This window comes from Eleutherodactylus coqui, chromosome 5 (genome assembly GCF_035609145.1).
Source record: "Eleutherodactylus coqui strain aEleCoq1 chromosome 5, aEleCoq1.hap1, whole genome shotgun sequence".
Lineage (NCBI taxonomy): Eukaryota > Metazoa > Chordata > Amphibia > Anura > Eleutherodactylidae > Eleutherodactylus > Eleutherodactylus coqui.
Genome location: NC_089841.1, coordinates 9,785,429 through 9,803,228, shown reverse-complemented (window position 1 = coordinate 9,803,228; position 17,800 = coordinate 9,785,429). Strand labels below are relative to the sequence as shown.

The 17,800-nt window shown below is 50.7% G+C and overlaps 1 protein-coding gene across 3 annotated transcripts in view; it reads left to right on the top strand.

The window, feature by feature from the left end:
* CNTFR (ciliary neurotrophic factor receptor) overlaps nucleotides 1-17,800 on the top strand; it is a 471,005-nt gene that overhangs the window by 112,816 nt on the left and 340,389 nt on the right. For all 3 annotated transcript variants that reach the window (XM_066602302.1, XM_066602300.1, XM_066602298.1), the window contains exon 2: nucleotides 4,034-4,109. The gene's annotated coding sequence lies outside the window, so the exon portion shown is untranslated. The remainder of the gene's footprint in view (nucleotides 1-4,033; nucleotides 4,110-17,800) is intronic.

Sequence of the window (17,800 nt, the reverse complement as noted above, 5' to 3'; positions counted from 1 at the left end):
ATGTACTGAGCTTGGTTCTGGTGCTGTATGTATGTACTGGGGTTGGTTCTGGGGCTGTATTCATGTTATGAGCTTGGTTCTTGTATTGCATCTATGTACTGGGCTTGGTTCTGGTCCTGGATTTATGTACTGGGCTTGGTTCTGGTGCTGTATGTATGTAATTGGCTAGGTTCTGGGGATGTATTTATGTACTGGGCTTGGTTCTGGTGCTGTATGTATTACTGAGCTAGGTTCTGGGGCTGTATTTATGTACTGGCCTTGGTTCTGGGGCTGTATTTATGTACTGGGCTTGGTTCTGGGGCTGTATTTATGTACTGGGCTTGGTTCTGGGGCTGTATTTATTCACTGAGCTGCTCTGGAGTGAGTCTGCTGCTATCTTGTTGGTCTCTTCACTTACAAAATACAGGCAGACTGTCTATCAGTGCAGTGTATGTATATGTGTGTATGTATGTATGTGTGTGCGTGTGTGTATATGTATATATAAATAATATTTTTTTTCTCCTTTAAGATTGGGAGGGCGCCAATAAACTTCCTCCTAGGCTTCCATCCTAGCTAGCGCCGGCACTGGTTAGTCTGTCTGCCGTTCCCATATGACATCCCTCAGCAGACGTCTGATGTGATGGCGAGTCAGCCGCTCAGGAATATTCTGTTTTTTTTTTTCCTTTGAAGTTGGAAATAAATTAATTTGTTAGTACAGATTTGTATCTGGGTACGAATCCAATTCCCCGGATAAGTGCTTCCCATTTGTCGTACGGGCGCAGGTGCTGGGAGGTAATTATTGGATTTTCCCAGAGCTTTATCTTTGACGTTCCGGCCGTTCTGCAGGAGTTTTAAGAGTTAAGTTGCTGAATACAAAAAGCTCTGGTCTGCTTATTAATAATTGTTTATTGCGCCCGGTGCCGTCGGTGCCAGGAATGATTTAGGAAATAATTTTTCTGCCCGCTTGTGCTGTCTGCGCTGCGTATAAACTTAATTAGTAAACATGTTATATAATTGCATTGCGTTCACCTGCCAGGGCCGGTCTGGGGGCCGCCGGCCGCCCCTCTACACATTAATGGAACAGGCTGGATCTACTCCTTCCAATTAATGCCGGATTCTCACATATAAGTTTATTTACTTATAAACGGAGGATTGTGTCCAGATGTTCCGGCCGCGCACAGAAAATCTGAATCATACCGAAGCGCGTAGGCCAACTCCAGACTCGGGCGTCTTATGGCCCCCTTAAGCTGTTCTCCTGTCTGCCCCATTGCTGTAGGGCTGAGTGGCGCCACCTGCCATCTGTGTGATCCCACAGTAACTCAACCCTTTAGTTCTTTCTCCTGTCGGATAATTATGCAGTTAAATTCTGTTAATTGGTCCCTAATCGCCTATTTCCAGTGTTTATGCAAAAATGGTCCCTGAGGTCGTCATAATCTGGAGCTGCTTAATGGTCCGGGCTTTTCATATGGAAATGCAGAATGAAAGTGCCTTATTTCAGGTTATAACTGCTCTGAGACTGGAACCGCCATGGGCTCCGGTACTGTGGCTCGTGCCCATGGCGGTATCGTGTGTGAGTGGTCAGCTTCAGAAGAGCTGCTCTTGGGGCCACCGCCTGGGAGGTTATACCTTCTGTTCAGCCGCTCATGTCTGATAAGTAGATGTATGAGGAAATATGTAAGTTAGGGCGCTAGAAGTGTACATATCACAACAAGACCCCCTAGGTCTGCCCAGGGCCCAGATTATATATCAGACCACTCCACATCACCACTGAAGTGAAGCCGGCTTTAGGTTGGTTTATGTCCTGTGCAATACCTTCTGTTGAGGTCCCCCCCATGGTGCAAAACCCAGTGCCCAAATGATACTCATGCAGTACCCAAAAATACACGAAGGATTCTATGACTGTGTTACTGAGGTTCATACAATAACCTCAGTAATACATATATGCAGTAATTGTTTTACTTGAGGATTCTATGACAGTGTTAAGGCGCTGTATGAACCTGCCACACAGCGCACTAATGACATGTTACTGCGGGGCCTTAATAATACAGTTCCCCCAAAACACATTCATACATTGCTTTATATAGTCATACAGTGCACTAATATTACATTCACACAGGGCCCAATAACACATCCATACAGCGCCCAAATAATGGACACGGTGTCGCAATACAGCCATGCACTGGCCAAATAACACATTCATATAGTGCACAAATAACACAATAGTAATAGTGACCTCCATAGTGGCCCCAGTAGTAATAGTGACCTCCATAGTGGCCCCGGTAGTAATAGTGACCTCCATAGTGGCCCCAGTAGTAATAGTGACCTCCATAGTGGCCCCAGTAGTAATAGTGACCTCCATAGTGGCCCCGGTAGTAATATTGATCTTCATAGTGGCCCCAGTCATAACAGTGACCCCCATAATGGCCCCACTAGTAATAGTGACCTCCATAGTAGCCCCAGTAGTAATAGTAACCCCTATAGTCTCCCCAGTAGTAAGTGTCTCCTATAGTCTCCCCAGTAGTAATAGTGCATCCCATAGTCTCCCCAGTAGTAATAGTGACCCCCATAGTGGCCCCAGTAGTAATAGTGACCCCCATAGTGGCCCCAGTAGTAATAGTGACCCCTATAGTCCCTCCAGTAGTAATAGTGACCACCATTGTGGCCCCAGTAGTAATAGTGCCTTCTATAGTCTCCACAGTAGTAATAGTGACCCCATGGTGGCCCCAGTAGTAATAGCGCCTCCTATAGTCTCCCCAGTAATAATAGTGACCCCCATAGTGGCCCCAGTAGAATTAGTGACCCCTATAGTCTTCCCAGTAGTAATAGAACCTCCTATAGTTACCACAGTAGTAATAGTGACCCCCATTGTGGACCCAGTAGTAATAGTGACCCCTATTGTCTCCCCAGTAGTAATAGTGACCCCCATTGTGGACCCAGTAGTAATAGTGACCCCTATTGTCTCCCCAGTAGTAATAGTGCCTCCTATAGTCTCCCCAATAGTAAGTGTTTTCTTCTTTGCACTGATATCTATTACTGACATCATTAGTAAAGATGAGCGAACACCAAAATGTTCGGGTTCGCGTTATTCGAAACGAACTTCCCGCGATGTTCGGGTGTTCGTTTCGAATAACGAACCCCATTGAAGTCAATGGGCGACCGGAACATTTTTGTATTTCGCCGATGCTCGCTAAGGTTTTCATGTGTGAAAATCTGGGTAATTCAAGAAAATGATGGGAACGACACAGCAAGTTCTCCTCTGCCACAGCTGTAACAGCTGTGGCAGAGAAGAACGATGTTAGCCCATTGAATTCAATGGAGCCGTCAATACAGCCGACTCCACTGAATGCAATGGGCTGCCGGCGATCGCGGGATGAATTGTCGGAAAGGGGTTAAATATATAAGCCCTTTCCTGCAATTCATCCAGAAATGTGTAAAAATAAAAAATATATATATACTCACCTGGTGCCGGCAGACGGAGTTCAGCGCGGCAGGCTGCAGTTCTCCTGAACTGCTCTGAACAGCTGTGAGTAGTATTCAGCAGCCGGGGATTTAAAATCCCCGCCTGCTGAATAAGATGCCTCTGAATGGTCACAGCCTGACCAATCAGAGGCCAGCCCTCACTCACACCCATTCATGAATTCAACCCGGTTCCATTGAATTCAATGGGCAAACATCGTTCTTCTCTGTCACAGCTGTTACAGCTGTGGCAGAGAAGAAGGATTTGTCTTCTATATGTTCTCAATGGGGTCGGCGCTGCTGCCGCCGGCCCCATTGAGCGCATATAGAAATGATTTCTCAGGGAAGAAAGTTAAAGTAACCCGAACATCCGAACATCGTGTGGTGTTCGTTACGAATAACGAACATCCCGAACACCCTAATATTCGCCCGAGCATCAAGCTCGGACGAGTACGTTCGCTCATCTCTAATCATTAGTCTTAATTTAAAGTAACAGCGTCCCAGATTGTGCAGCGCCATCAGACTCCATGGCGGGGTGTCTGTGTCTGAGGCCTCTGTCCTTCTCCTCCTAATTCTCTGCATCTTCTGTTGTCTTTAGGATATAAGAAACCTGACAGAAGCTGAAAATTATCTTCCTCCTCACTTATGACCTCGCTGGAACATCTCACATAAAGGTAAGAAGATTGTTGCCTCCGGTTATTATACAGAAACTCCTTGTGTAACTCCTCTCTCTCCCTACTGCCTCAAACATATCAGATAGCGATATACTGTATGGTAGATGGCAATGAGATGGATGGAGAGATATGAAATATGAGAGACATATTAGAGAGAGATATGAGATAGATAGATAAATATGAGATAGACATGAGAGATGGATATGAGATAGATATTAGATAGAGAGATATGAGATAGATATTTTTGGAATATCTCCCCCTTTCTCTGTATGGATCCACTGTGAATTATGGGGCGACCTTTTTGAGGGTTTTGGCCATCTTTGGATCCACATTCTCCTCTGTAGACTTTGGCTGAACTCTCTGGCGGCGAGTGATGACACTGGAATGTCAAGAACCAATTTAGTAAGTGGTATGAATGTTTTCAATCATCCTTACGGGTCTTCCCAGGACCCTCGGTAGCAGACCCGATTATACTGATTAGGTGGGGGATCATTGTGGGGGGGATATTCGACTTGCCGCTCGCTGTTTGTTTTATGGTATTTTTACGGAGCCAGTTCTCTTTCTGGGATGGAAGCTCATTGACCTAACTTTTTCCCGTGTAGCATGGCACAGCCCATGTGATTCCCTAAACCAACTTCGTAATCTCCACAAGGAGGAATGGTACCCCTTCCTCCTACTTTTCACATTGGGGTCTAGGAAGGAGGGGCTGTTTGAGGTCCACACCTTGACGATCTGTCTTCTGGAAGTCTGATGTGCGGTTGTGAACAACAGACACGATGGTAGATACATATACCCGGGGCGTCTAACCTTATTCATGTACCAGATAATTCCGTCAGTGCCGCCCTCTGCCTTTCGCTGCTTCCTTGGTAGAGTCGCGGTAGAGTCAGCAGCATATACTGTATTATAAAGCATACCAACAAACAATCAAGCGCTTGGCATAAGGCCCTGATTACCCAAACTGTATGCCAATCACTTCCATCAAGCAGAGTCTCCTGCTCTCCCCTTATTTTATGAAGAGAGGATGAGTGAGAGACAGCAAGAGAGCCCGAAGAAGATAGAAAAGGAGAGAGGATGAGCGGGAGAGAGGAGGAGAGGGGATTAATCAGAGAGAGTAAGAGAGGGGATGAAGCCGAGACTCCAAAAGAGATTGAACATGAGAGGAAAGGAGAGGGGACGAAGCCGAGAGAGGGGGAGAGGGGACGAAGCCGAGAGAGGGGGAGAGGGGACGAAGCCGAGAGAGGGGGAGAGGGGACGAAGCCGAGAGAGGGGGAGAGGGGACGAAGCCGAGAGAGGGGGAGAGGGGACGAAGCCGAGAGAGGGGGAGAGGGGACGAAGCCGAGAGAGGGGGAGAGGGGACGAAGCCGAGAGAGGGGGAGAGGGGACGAAGCCGAGAGAGGGGGAGAGGGGACGAAGCCGAGAGAGGGGGAGAGGGGACGAAGCCGGGAGAGTAAGAGAGGGGACGAAGCCGAGAGAGGGGGAGAGGGGACGAAGCCGGGAGAGTAAGAGAGGGGACGAAGCCGGGAGAGTAAGAGAGGGGACGAAGCCGGGAGAGTAAGAGAGGGGACGAAGCCGGGAGAGTAAGAGAGGGGACGAAGCCGGGAGAGTAAGAGAGGGGACGAAGCACAGAGAGGAGGAGAGAGGACGAAGCACAGAGAGGAGGAGAGAGGACGAAGCACAGAGAGGAGGAGAGAGGACGAAGCACAGAGAGGAGGAGAGAGGACGAAGCACAGAGAGGAGGAGAGAGGACGAAGCACAGAGAGGAGGAGAGAGGACGAAGCACAGAGAGGAGGAGAGAGGACGAAGCACAGAGAGGAGGAGAGAGGACGAAGCACAGAGAGGAGGAGAGAGGACGAAGCACAGAGAGGAGGAGAGAGGACGAAGCACAGAGAGGAGGAGAGAGGACGAAGCACAGAGAGGAGGAGAGAGGACGAAGCACAGAGAGGAGGAGAGAGGACGAAGCACAGAGAGGAGGAGAGAGGACGAAGCACAGAGAGGAGGAGAGAGGACGAAGCACAGAGAGGAGGAGAGAGGACGAAGCACAGAGAGGAGGAGAGAGGATGAAGCAGAGAGAGGAGGAAAGAAGATGAGCACGAGGATGAGCAGAAGAGACGATGAGCGAGAGGGAAACAGAGAGAGGATGAGCGGGAAAGCGCAGGAGAGAAGATGAGCAAGAGATTGAGCAGAAGGGAGGATGAAGTAGAGAGAACAGGAAAGAGGATGAGTGTGAGGATGAGCGTGAGAGGGGATGAGCGAGAGAGAACAGGGGAGGAAAAGATAGATCAAGAGATAAGACAGTTAGAGAAAATAAAAGCCCTTATGGTATAATTATCTAACTGCAAAGACTTAGTGGGGATTATATTTACAGCTTCAAGAGGGAGAAGGAGACTGACTGCTGGTGATGTGGAGTTGGGAGATGCTACGTCTAAGTACCTGTACATGCCGATTTCCTGAATCACTGGTTGTACATATCTTTGGTTTCCTCGTGTCTCCTCCAGTCACATCTATAGCCGAGGTCAGGATTCCGCTGATTTCCTGTTAGCTCTCAGGCTGCTTTCTCCTCCTCAGGCCATAGGTGTGAGCTGCCATGACTGCCGTCCCCCAAGACATATCTCTCGCAAATGTATGTGCTCAGTGTTTTGTGCATCCCAACTTTGCATGCCATACGCAGCGACTAGAAGCCATGGATTTAAATGGGTTCGTTCACATAAGCGTATTTCGCGCGTGCATTTAGTTTGCGCAGACAGTTCTGCATCGTGCTGTTTTCTTGTGTGTTGGCGCACATCTTGAACTAATTAACATAATTGTCTATTTCATGGAATGTAATCATGGCTGAGTGCTGTTTTGTGTGCACCAATGCGCATGCAGAAAGTACAGTGAAATACGCCTGTGCATGCGTAAATGCTCTTCTGCCCGAGTGACGCGGCTACAGGGGGTGCAGCCCATCGGGGAGACGGCTGTCCGCAGCGCCCCTGCAGATCAAACGATTTTTCAGTCTTGAAAGAGTTAATAAGCAGCGCTGAGATGGCGGGGAAAGGGTGGAAAATTGAATAAATGGGCTCCTAAGCTTAAACAGATTATAGGCTGAAATGGCAGGAGACCTGGCGCACGACTCGCTGCACGCAATTTATCATTCGCCTAATTACCGGTACATTGTAACATTCCAAACAGGAAGGAAGGTTAGAAGCTTGAGAAGAGATCCGGGAGCGGCCAGCAGGGAGAAGTCTGCAGCTTGAGTATCTGAGCCGTCCGTGGAGAGGCGACCTGGGCTGCCATGTCCTCCGGGGATGTTCTGCTTACATGGGACTGCTGACACCAGTGTAGACCAAGTGTTACGCCAGAAATGTGATACTGGGGTCATCTGGAGGGCTGGGGGCCCTTCACACAGGCGGAATATTCTGCAGGATGCTCTGGGCTGTAATACAGAATTAAATATGGTAGAAAATCTATCCAGAGAGAGATGATATGAGAGAGAGATATATGAGATAGATATATGATAGATATGTGATCAATATATGATAGAGAGATATGATATATGAAAGAGGGGGAGGCATGAGGGAGTAGGACATGATAGATATCTATTATCTCTCTCTTTCTATCTGTCTATCTATCTCATATCTATCTCCTATCTCATATCTATCCATCTATCTCTCATCTATCTATCTATCCATCTCCTATCTATCTCATATCTATCTATCCATCTGCTATCTATCTCCTATATATCTATCCATCTGCTATCTATCTATCTATCTATCTATCTATCTATCTATCTATCCCATATCTATCTATCTCCTATCTATCTATCTATCTATCCATCTCCTATCTATCTATCCATCTATCTATCTCCTATCTATCTATCTATCCATCTCCTATCTATCTCCTATCTATCTATCCATCTCCTATCTATCTATCTCATATCTATCCATCTATCTCATATCTATCTCCTATCTACCTCCTATCTATCTATCTATCTATCTATCTATCTATCTCTCCATCTCCTATCCACCCATTTTTGCGGCCCGTCCCTGCCGCCTCCATCCCCTTCCTCCCCGCCGCCCCTCTGGCAGCCGTTGTATTTCCCGGCTCGCGGAGATCTGTTTTGAATTGGTTTCTTTGAAGCTGGAATCTTCTGTGGTAGCAAATCCTTCTATTTGTTTGTGTTGTGCGCGGAGCTGTCAGGACGCGTTACCGTCACTTTCTGATGGAGCGCTGGCTCCGCTCACACAGCTGGTTGCAGGCCGGAGACGCGGATCCCAACGCCTCGTCCAAAGCGCGCCGCGCCTTCCGGATACGGCTGGAACCTCGCTCGTGCAACCGAAAACTTTATGCGACTGACTTACAGAGCCGGGCCGCAGTCACCGCTGATTGCAGTCTATGATGGCAAAGTCTCATGTAACTTGTGACCGGGCTCACACAACCGCGTGTCCCAGCGCGGCGCGGACGGAGCTTCTGGCGCAGGCGTGAGTACACGTTCCTTCATTTGTGATACATAACACTCCACCTGCGGCAAGAGCGGCCGCCGCGTCCGCGATATTTAGTTACTTCTATTTAGGAGGTAAATTGCGTCTTCGAATGTGCAGCGCCATTTGTAATGGCCACGCCCCTAAGAACTGTCTGCAGTTGGCTCATTAGCGCCACTTACTGTTCACACAGTGCTCTTCATCACCTACTGGACACGGAATCCCTACCAATTGGGCATCAAATCCGTGGCGAAAGACGTGTCCAATCGCTTCTAACAGGAATCCACAGAGCAGTCAATACAGCGCACATCTTTACCGCAAGCGAATCTAAAATCTGTGCGCAAGAAAAGCGCTGACATCTTATGTCTTCACCTCGTTTCCACGCTGGAGAATCCGCACACGGATGATCCCGCTGTAAATCCGGGTGCCGATCAGCGGCAAACTGGAGCGCAGATGAGGCTGCATCTGTACGAAGAATTAGACACGGATTCTGATGTCTCCACATCGGGCCGCGGGATACGTTCGCGCTGCGCAGGCTCCGCCCTCGGGATACGTTCACGCTGCGCAGGCTCCGCCCTCGGGATACGTTCGCGCTGCGCAGGCTCCGCCCTCGGGATACGTTCGCGCTGCGCAGGCTCCGCCCTCGGGATACGTTCACGCTGCGCAGGCTCCGCCCTTGGGTATACGTTCGCGCTGCGCAGGCTCCGCCCTCGGGATACGTTCACGCTGCGCAGGCTCCGCCTCTAAAAACCGTGTTAAATTCCGCTTGCAGAAATATAACCCATTTCCCCATGAAGGCGCGGCCTGTCACTGCTTCATGTGGAGAACGTTCTTTAGTGAACGTGCAGGTTTCTGCGCATTTGCGCTTTCCTATTCCGGCATATGATACGCACCAACGTGGGGCATGACACGTATTTTTTCACGTAAACGAAAGTCGCGACATTTGAATGAACTCATTTAAATCTGTAGCTTCTGTTCACGGCGTATGGTGAAAAAATATTTGCGTAATACGCGGCAGAGCTGCGCCCATGTGAGCGAGCCCTAAAAGAGCAACCGGAATCCGTGGCTAAGCCTTCAGCCTTTTTGATTGGCTGTCTACGGAATTTCCAGCGCTGATCCGTTTTAGGAAGCGACATTCAGAGGAACGGCGTGCGGATTTGGCGCAGCATCTGCCCTTCAAGGTGACCCGTAACTTACAGGAAGGGAACACGCCCGACATCGCGGCACAATCTGAATGTGCAACTCGGGATCAAAAATGGCGTAACAGCCTGAGGCCAGGATCACGCGCTTCATGTTTCTCTCTAGCGAATCCAAAATATCGCAAACCTGATATTCGTCTTATCTCACGCACCTCCTATTGTGTTCAGGAAAAATAAAACCGCCCTCCCTATGATGTCATAAAAGAAATAGGCGCGACTCGCGGTTTGGAGTTGGAATGTCGCTGTCGCATTACATAATCGCCATGTAATAGTAGTTCTGATTGACCGTCTTCCAGTGCCTCCCCCATCGCGCTCTCTGTGACGGTTTTACAAGCATGGCCTGGACGCAGCGCTCTGCTCCCCGGTGATTTGAGGGGATCCGGGGGTGAGGTGTGAAATTGTAAAGAAACCGTATTCGCTTCCTTCTCCTTGAAGCTGAGCTGAAAGTGAACGTAGCGAACGTCCTGCGCTGCCGCCGACATCTGAAAGCCATTAGAGGGGCAGAGGAACCGACACTTTCTCCTCAGGCTTCTGGAAGTTCATGGTCGGCAGGTCCCGGCCGCAGGGGGACGTCATGTGGTCACAGACGGTCTGCGGTTAACTCTTTGCGCACAGTAAGTGGTGGATGACAGAATGGCGCAATGCTGTCAGTAAACATGGCGTCAGGATCGTACTGTATATCCAAGCGGCGGGCCCGGCAGCTCGTTACACCTGTTATATGGGCCAACAAAAAAAATGGCGGCCCTTTTCTAATAAGTAATGACACATCTAATAGGCTATGCCTTTAAAAGGGGGCGTGGCCACCATGGCAACATTGTAACAAAATGTATCAGCACTGTAAAAGTATATCCACTCCTGACTGCAGTTATACCTCCAAGAACTCTGCCTGTTAGTAAATACGACGTCATGGACATGGACAGACAGCATCATATGACAGGTCTAGACGGTTGGAACTCTGCGCCATTTTTCTTGCTCCTTTACGCAGCGTTATATCAACAGCTTGACCATGGCCATTCACTATAAAAAGCAGAGTCGTCTGGGTTTGGCAAAAAAAGATTTGGCGCGTTACATTGATCATAGAATCCTAGAATGGTGGAGTTGGAAGGGTCCTCCGGGGTCATCGGGTCCTCCGGGCTCATTGACTCCTCCGGGGTCATCGGCCCCTCCAGGGTCATCGGGGCCCCCAGGGTCATCAGGTCCAACCCCCTGCTCTGTGCAGGATCACTTAACCATCCCAGACAGATATTTGTCCAGCCTTGGTTTGAACACTCCCATTGAAGGAGCACTCCCCACCTCCTGTGGCAGCCTGTTGATGAATACGCCCTGTATTTCAGGTACCACATTTTCTGATCCAATTAGTGCATTTTTCTGAGATTTTTTTTTTTCATTTTACTCTGATAATCTGCTATTCCTCAGCGTTCCTCTGATGATCTGGTATACTGCAGAATTAGGGCTTGCACCCCGTTTTTTAACACTGCGTTTTTTTCACGCGATTGTCAATGGGCCTTGCTAATGTTAAGAACGCATTGCAAGTTGGTGCTTTGTGTGATTTTTGTGCGAAGCGTTTTTAACATTAGAAAGTCCCAGTGACAATCGCGTGAAAAAAACGTGCAAGAAAAACGTGCGTGTGCCGGAGCCCTGACGGGGTATTCCCCCTTACTCTGATAATCTGGGAACCCTCAGCGTTACTCTGGTCATCCGGGATTCTGCAGCATTAGGCCACTTTCAGACTTCCGAGAAAATCGCACAATCCTCTGAACGGGTTCATATTTATGAGCGATCCTTTTTTTCGCATCGTGTTGCCCGAAAAAGTGGCAGCGTGTCCTTTATGTGGAGGCTCCCGCGGAACGCCTCGCCCCTTGTTTTCAATGGGGCTGGAAAATGCATCACACGGCGTGCGATTTGCACATGTGCGCGATGTGAGGTTTCCCATTGAACATAATGGGAAACCCTTGGCGATCCCCCGGCGCGGCTCTCACAACTGTACTGAAGTGATGGGAGGTGTTTTTGACACAAACGCCTGGCATCCGCGGGCGCCTCGCACGAGCTCCATGGTCCGCTATCGCGTCCGCTCGTGTGATAGTCTGGGACACTTCAGTATAATATCCCGGGATACGGCGTTGGGGTTTATTCACAAGAGTTACATTCTCGCTCGAGTTTTGTGCGATGCGAGGGGGGCCAATGAAATCAATAGGAAACCCTTCGGATCCTGCATCACGCGTGAGACTGGCGCCAAAGGATTCGGAAACCCACAGAAGCCTTGCATCCGCGGTAAAACACACGTTGAGTCTCTCAACCCAATATCACGTATGAGGGTGGTTTCACACGCACGATAAAACTGCGCAAATTTCACAGGATGCGAGAGTGAGTGAAAACACAGCATTATGAAACCAATGATTTTCAACGATTTCCGTCACATTCGCGATGTTTTCACTCATGCGATCTGGAGTGGGAAAAAAATGGCGCCATGCTCTAGCTTTCTGCTTCCTGCGTTTTTTTTATTTCCGATGTTTCCTAGGGGGCCTTCTTTTTATTGCGACGCAGCGCGATACGTTATTATCATTGGGAAGTCCTATTGACTGTCAAACTAATCTGTCCCTCTGATAATCTGGAATTCCTCGCCATCACTGATGATTCAGCAGACTTCAGCGTTATTCTGCTAATCCGGCATTCTTCTCTGTTCTGCTAATCCGGCATTCTTCTCTGTTCCCTTACTCCACCATGTACGACAGTTTAGATCTAATAATCCGGCATTCTGAGTATGCTGATAATACAGCTCTGATAATCCGCCATCAGGCCTGGTCCATGGATATCGGTGCACCAGATTGCACAATCATGAGCAAATATTCCAAGAATTAGCTAAATTAACAACATGGACTCGTTCAGCCTCTGCTTGTCAGGTTGGGGGGGCTCAGATCCCAGACTATTGGAATTTTGTATTCTCTCCACCTATGGCATCTTGGAGCATTTCACCATTCCGTAGTCTGGAGAACCTGATGCTGCCCCCTTGTGGAGCTGTACAAGTGGACAGAGTGAACCCCCAACAGTACAAGTGTATCCCCCTCCTCCCCGTCACAGCAGCGGCACTGTGCGCACCAGCTGATATGCGGTGTGGAAATCGGTTTGAACGCCAGGATTAAGGCGGCAGCTCGGTTACAGTTCTTGGCGTCATAAAGCGCTCTCAGATAATTAGCCAAGATTTCCTCTAAGCAGATGGTCATGTGACCCTCCAGGCGGCAGCCGGGCATCATTCTCCGAGAGCAATCCATAGCCGATATTAAAGTTAGAGAGGTGACGATAATGAGACTGGAGGAGAAAGTTAATCATGAGCTCTTCATCAACTCCAACCAGGCCAACTCCAACCCGACCGACTCCACGAGCTCCAACTCTAACCAGGCCAACTCCACCAACTCCAACCCAACCAACTCCATGAGCTCCAACCCGACCAACTCCATGAGCTCCAACTCTAACCAGGCCAGCTCCACGAGCTCCAACTCTAACCAGGCCAACTCCACCAACTCCAACCCAAGCAACTCCATGAGCTCCAATTCCAACCAGGCCAACTCCAACCCAACCAACTCCATGAGCTCTAACCCGACCAACTCCACGAGCTCCAACTCTAACCAGGCCAACCCAACCAACTCCATGAGCTCCAACCCGACCAACTCCATGAGCTCCAACTCCAACCAGGCCAGCTCCAGCAGCTCCAACCCGACCAACTCCAACCAGGCCAACACCAATGAGACCAGCTCCAGCAACTCTATACATATTCACAATCCGAACATTCCCAGCTGAACCCACTCCAATTAGGCTGACTCCACCCACACCAACCAGACCAGCTCCACCCACTCATTACATATTCACAATCAGAACATACCCAGCTCGACCCACTCCAACCAGACCAGAGAAATTATGGGGCTCAAAATGAAGTAGACTACAGGTGTGCCCGCACACAGATCCCCACCACTATGGGCTAGTTTGACAGATGGTAAGGACTGCTTACTAATGGGATAGCATTAGTTCTGCACTGGCAGCTGTGGGGTTACTGCGGTCCTCGGAGCTCCAGATTGCCGTCCTGATGTTCTTGTCGGCGTTTCCAGTACAGAAGACCTCCTGCAAGCAGTGAGTGGCATCACGGCCAACCTACATGGGGTTTGGGTGTTCTCATCATGCTTGCAGTAGCCTCATTCTCGGCTATTGCTGTAACATTGTGTCAGTCTTCACTGTTGTTCTGGCATTTTATTCATGAAGCAGGTAGCCCAGGATGAATAGAGCTACCTGGAGCAGTCAGGAGAGTCTGATAAATCTATAGGAGCTGGGTGCCCACACATATGAGTGACTGGCGACTTGCTGGTGGCGGGCAGCAGGCGGGGTGAGGGCAGCAGTTATGAGGGTTAATGTGAGCTAATCCAAAGAGCCGAGGATCCCAGATGAGCCCCTCCCAGCGTCTGGCCCCCATTAATCATGGAGGTGACTGGCTGATGGTCCACATTCTGAGATCCTCACAACTAAAAGCCGCTTAAATATTTATCACAGACTGCTATTAGGCCGCATCTCAGCGGCCGCGGGGAATACGAGTAGCCGAGATGGCGAAACGTCGTAGAGGGAAAGACCATGGCCCCAGGGGCAACAGGACCCTCCATCCTGGGGGTTGGGGGTGTGCTGGGGTCAGGCAGCTCCAGAAAGGGGTAACAGGGATAACTGAGTACAGATAGGACTGCAGGTCACATCTACTACATTATCTGTACCCGGTTATCAGTGTTATCTGTGAAGTTACATAGGACTGCAGGTCACATCTACTACATCATCTGTGGGGTTACATAGGACTGCCGATTGCATCTATTACATTATCTGTATCCGGTTATCACTGTGTTATCTGTGGGGTTACATAGGACTGCAGGTACATGCCCTTTTTCCTGTTGCAGGGTGTGGCTCACCTGTGAGTAGGTGTTTGCAGCTCCAGGCCTCTCTCTTTCTCCTCCAGGGCCTGGGACTTTTGCTCTCTCCTACCCAGGGGAGGGTGAGGTCCTGAGCTATGGCTAGAGGGAGGACTACTACTCCCACTCTCCGGAGCCAGCCGGCGGAGGGTGGGGATGCTTTGCAACCGGCTACCCAGGAGGGGCTGAGAAGAACTAGCAGGAGACGCGGCGATGTGTCTCCTGCTTCGTGCCTGGAGACCACCCGAGGTGGCCGTCGGGCTAGCCAGGGTGAGGGACGGCGGCCCTCCAGGACCTCGGCTGCTGGGACTTCCAGCAAAGGTCTTCCTGGAGCCAGGCCAGGTGCTTTCGGGGGAGACCCCGGTCCTACCATCGAGGACTGGGGGACACTGCAGCCTCGGGAGAACGTTACCATCTTTGGTGCCAGACTCGCTTCAAGGACCCAGGAGTACCGTGAGGAGTACTTCAAGGCTCCAGGAGGAGTTACAGGCATCTAGGTCCCTCGTCAACAACTCAGGTGGGTCAAGGAGGGCCCAATACAACCAGGCCATCCAGGAATTAGAGAGAGAAATCCTCACCCTGGTTGAGAGGAGGGCGGCCATCTTCAAGGGTGCAGGTTCCTTTGCTAAGAAGTTGGGGAATTTTGACCGGTTTGAAGGGTCTCAGCCGGCTCTGGCTGGGGTCTGTGATGATATGAAGGACCCAGTGTCCAATATGGAGCAGGCTCCTTCTGGAGAACTGCAGACAGTCAGCAGTCCCTGTGCAGAGACCTTCCAGCTGGGCAAGCTACTGTTATTTTAAGTTCGGACTCCTGTGGGGAAGAGGGTGAGGACAGCGGCCCGGGGGTGGGGGGCAACTAATGGCGTACATAAGACACCTGGAATCCCCTGGAGGGTCTCTATTTTGGCAATGACGTTCCTGAACGAGACTCCCAGGCTAAAAAGAAGAAAAGTGGCAAAAAGATCACCCAGGTGGAGTACAGGTACGTCAGCCTCCCAGGGTAAGCCTCTGAACCAGGGGAGGGAGGTATCTACATGGGTAGCCCCCATGTCCGACCCTGCCTGGACTCTGCTAATGTGGGTTCAGTGCAAAGGAATGGGGGAAAGAGCTAGGCATCCTGATCCAAACACTCCATCAAGGTTCATAATGACAGAAGGAGTGACAGGCAGAAGCTGGTGGGGTCTGACAGCGAGATTCCTAAGTGTGGGAGTCATCCAGCGTCTGATGATCCAGGTAAAAAGGTCAAAAAAGGCTGTGGAGGTGTAGGGGGGTTCACCCGGCGTCGGATGATCCCAAAAGTTCAGGGAAGGTAGAGGAAATGTGGGGAGTCATGCAGCGTCAGGTGGCCCCCAGAAAGGCACTGCGGTGGACCTGGATAAAGGGGATTGCCCAGCGTCGGGTGATCCCAGGCATCCCGGGAAGTTGGGGCCACCTAGCTTTGGGTGGCCCCAAGAAGGGCCCTGCGGTGGACCCCCAAAAAAGAGGTTACCCAATACAAGAAGCATCTACAATAAATATGGAGATGGGGAGCGCGGCTGGAGGGTCAGTTTCCCGTCAGCATTCCCATAATGCAGGGGGCGGAGCCAACTGTCTTTCTGAGTGTGCGGCTGGACGTTCCGTTCCACCCAATGCTAAGGAGGCGGGTGGGTCTGGTGGCTCGGAGGGGACTGTATTTAAGAAGCCATTCCTGGGTTGCTCCCCTGCAGGCATGGGGGGAGCTGCTGGGGGCCCTCCGGGCCGCCAGGTGCCCCTTACTCTACCGGCCAAGAGGGGAGCCGTTACCGGTCTGGTCGCAAAGAACGGGGAGAATGATGAGCGTGAGAGTATGGAAAGCATGGAGGTGTGTGAAAGGGATGAAGGGAGCAACATGATCGCGAGTGGTGTGCATGGAGAGTCTGGGGGTGTGGGGAATCTAAATAATACAGGATTAAATGTTGGGGTGTCTGCTGGTGGAGGAGTATCTGAGGGAGATAAAGGTGATAATAAATGTACAAAGCACAGTGTAAGGTGCTGGTGTGGGGGCAGAGACCACCCATCCTCATCCTGTGGCAGCATTTGGTGTAACCTGTGTGGTGCTTTAGGGCACCCATTCAGTCGCTGTCCCTTATCCTTTGCCAACATCGGGCGAGCTCAGTCAGAGGGTCAGCGGGCCCGTCGCTCCGGGGGCAAAGTCAGTGGCAACGGGGAGGAGGAAGAGCTACGGGTCTTGGTGGGGTGCCTGACCAGCCCGGGCAGGAGGGGCGTTGAGCTGCTGAGACCCCAAGGGATAGCGATGTGGATGAGGAAACCAAAAGGATGGAAAGAGGGGAGGTGGCTGCCAGTTCTACCAGATCCTCCTGTGAAGACAGTGCGGACAAGGAAAATGACCAAGGCCCCCACTCCTCCCCAAACCACCAGACACTCCATCCTCACTTGTGACTTTTGTACATTTACGATCACCTTTATCTCCCCCAGATACTCCTCCACCAACAGACACCCCAACATTTAATCCTGTATTGTTAGGATTCCCCACACCCCCAGACTCTCCCTCACGCACACCACTCGCGATCATGTTGCTCCCTTCACCCCTTTCACACACCTCCATGCTTTCTGTACTCTCCAACTTATCAATCTCACCCTTCTCTGCAACCGGCCTGGTAACAGCCCTCCTCCTGGTGGGAGGAGTAAGGGGCACTTGGCGGCCCAGAGGATCCCCAGCAGCTACCCCATGCCTGCAGGGGAGAAACCCAGGTTTGGCTTCTGAAATATAGTCTCCTCCGAGCCACCAGACCCACCCCCTCCCTTAGTAACGGGGGGAATGGGACCTCCAGCCGCACACACAGGAAGGCCTTTGGCCCCGCCCTCTGCCGCCAAAGGAATTCCAGCGGGAACTTTCACTAGGATGGCGAAGGAAACGGACCCTCCAGCCGTGCTCCCCGTCACCATATTTGTTGTAGGTTCACTTGGTTTTAGGAAACCACCTTTCTTTAGGTCCACCGCAGGGCTCTTCTTGGGGCCACCTGACACCGGATGGCCCCCCAACCTCCCGGGATGCTTAGGATCACCTGACGCCAGGCAATCCCCCTTTCCCAGGCCCACCGAAGGGCCTTTCTGGGGGT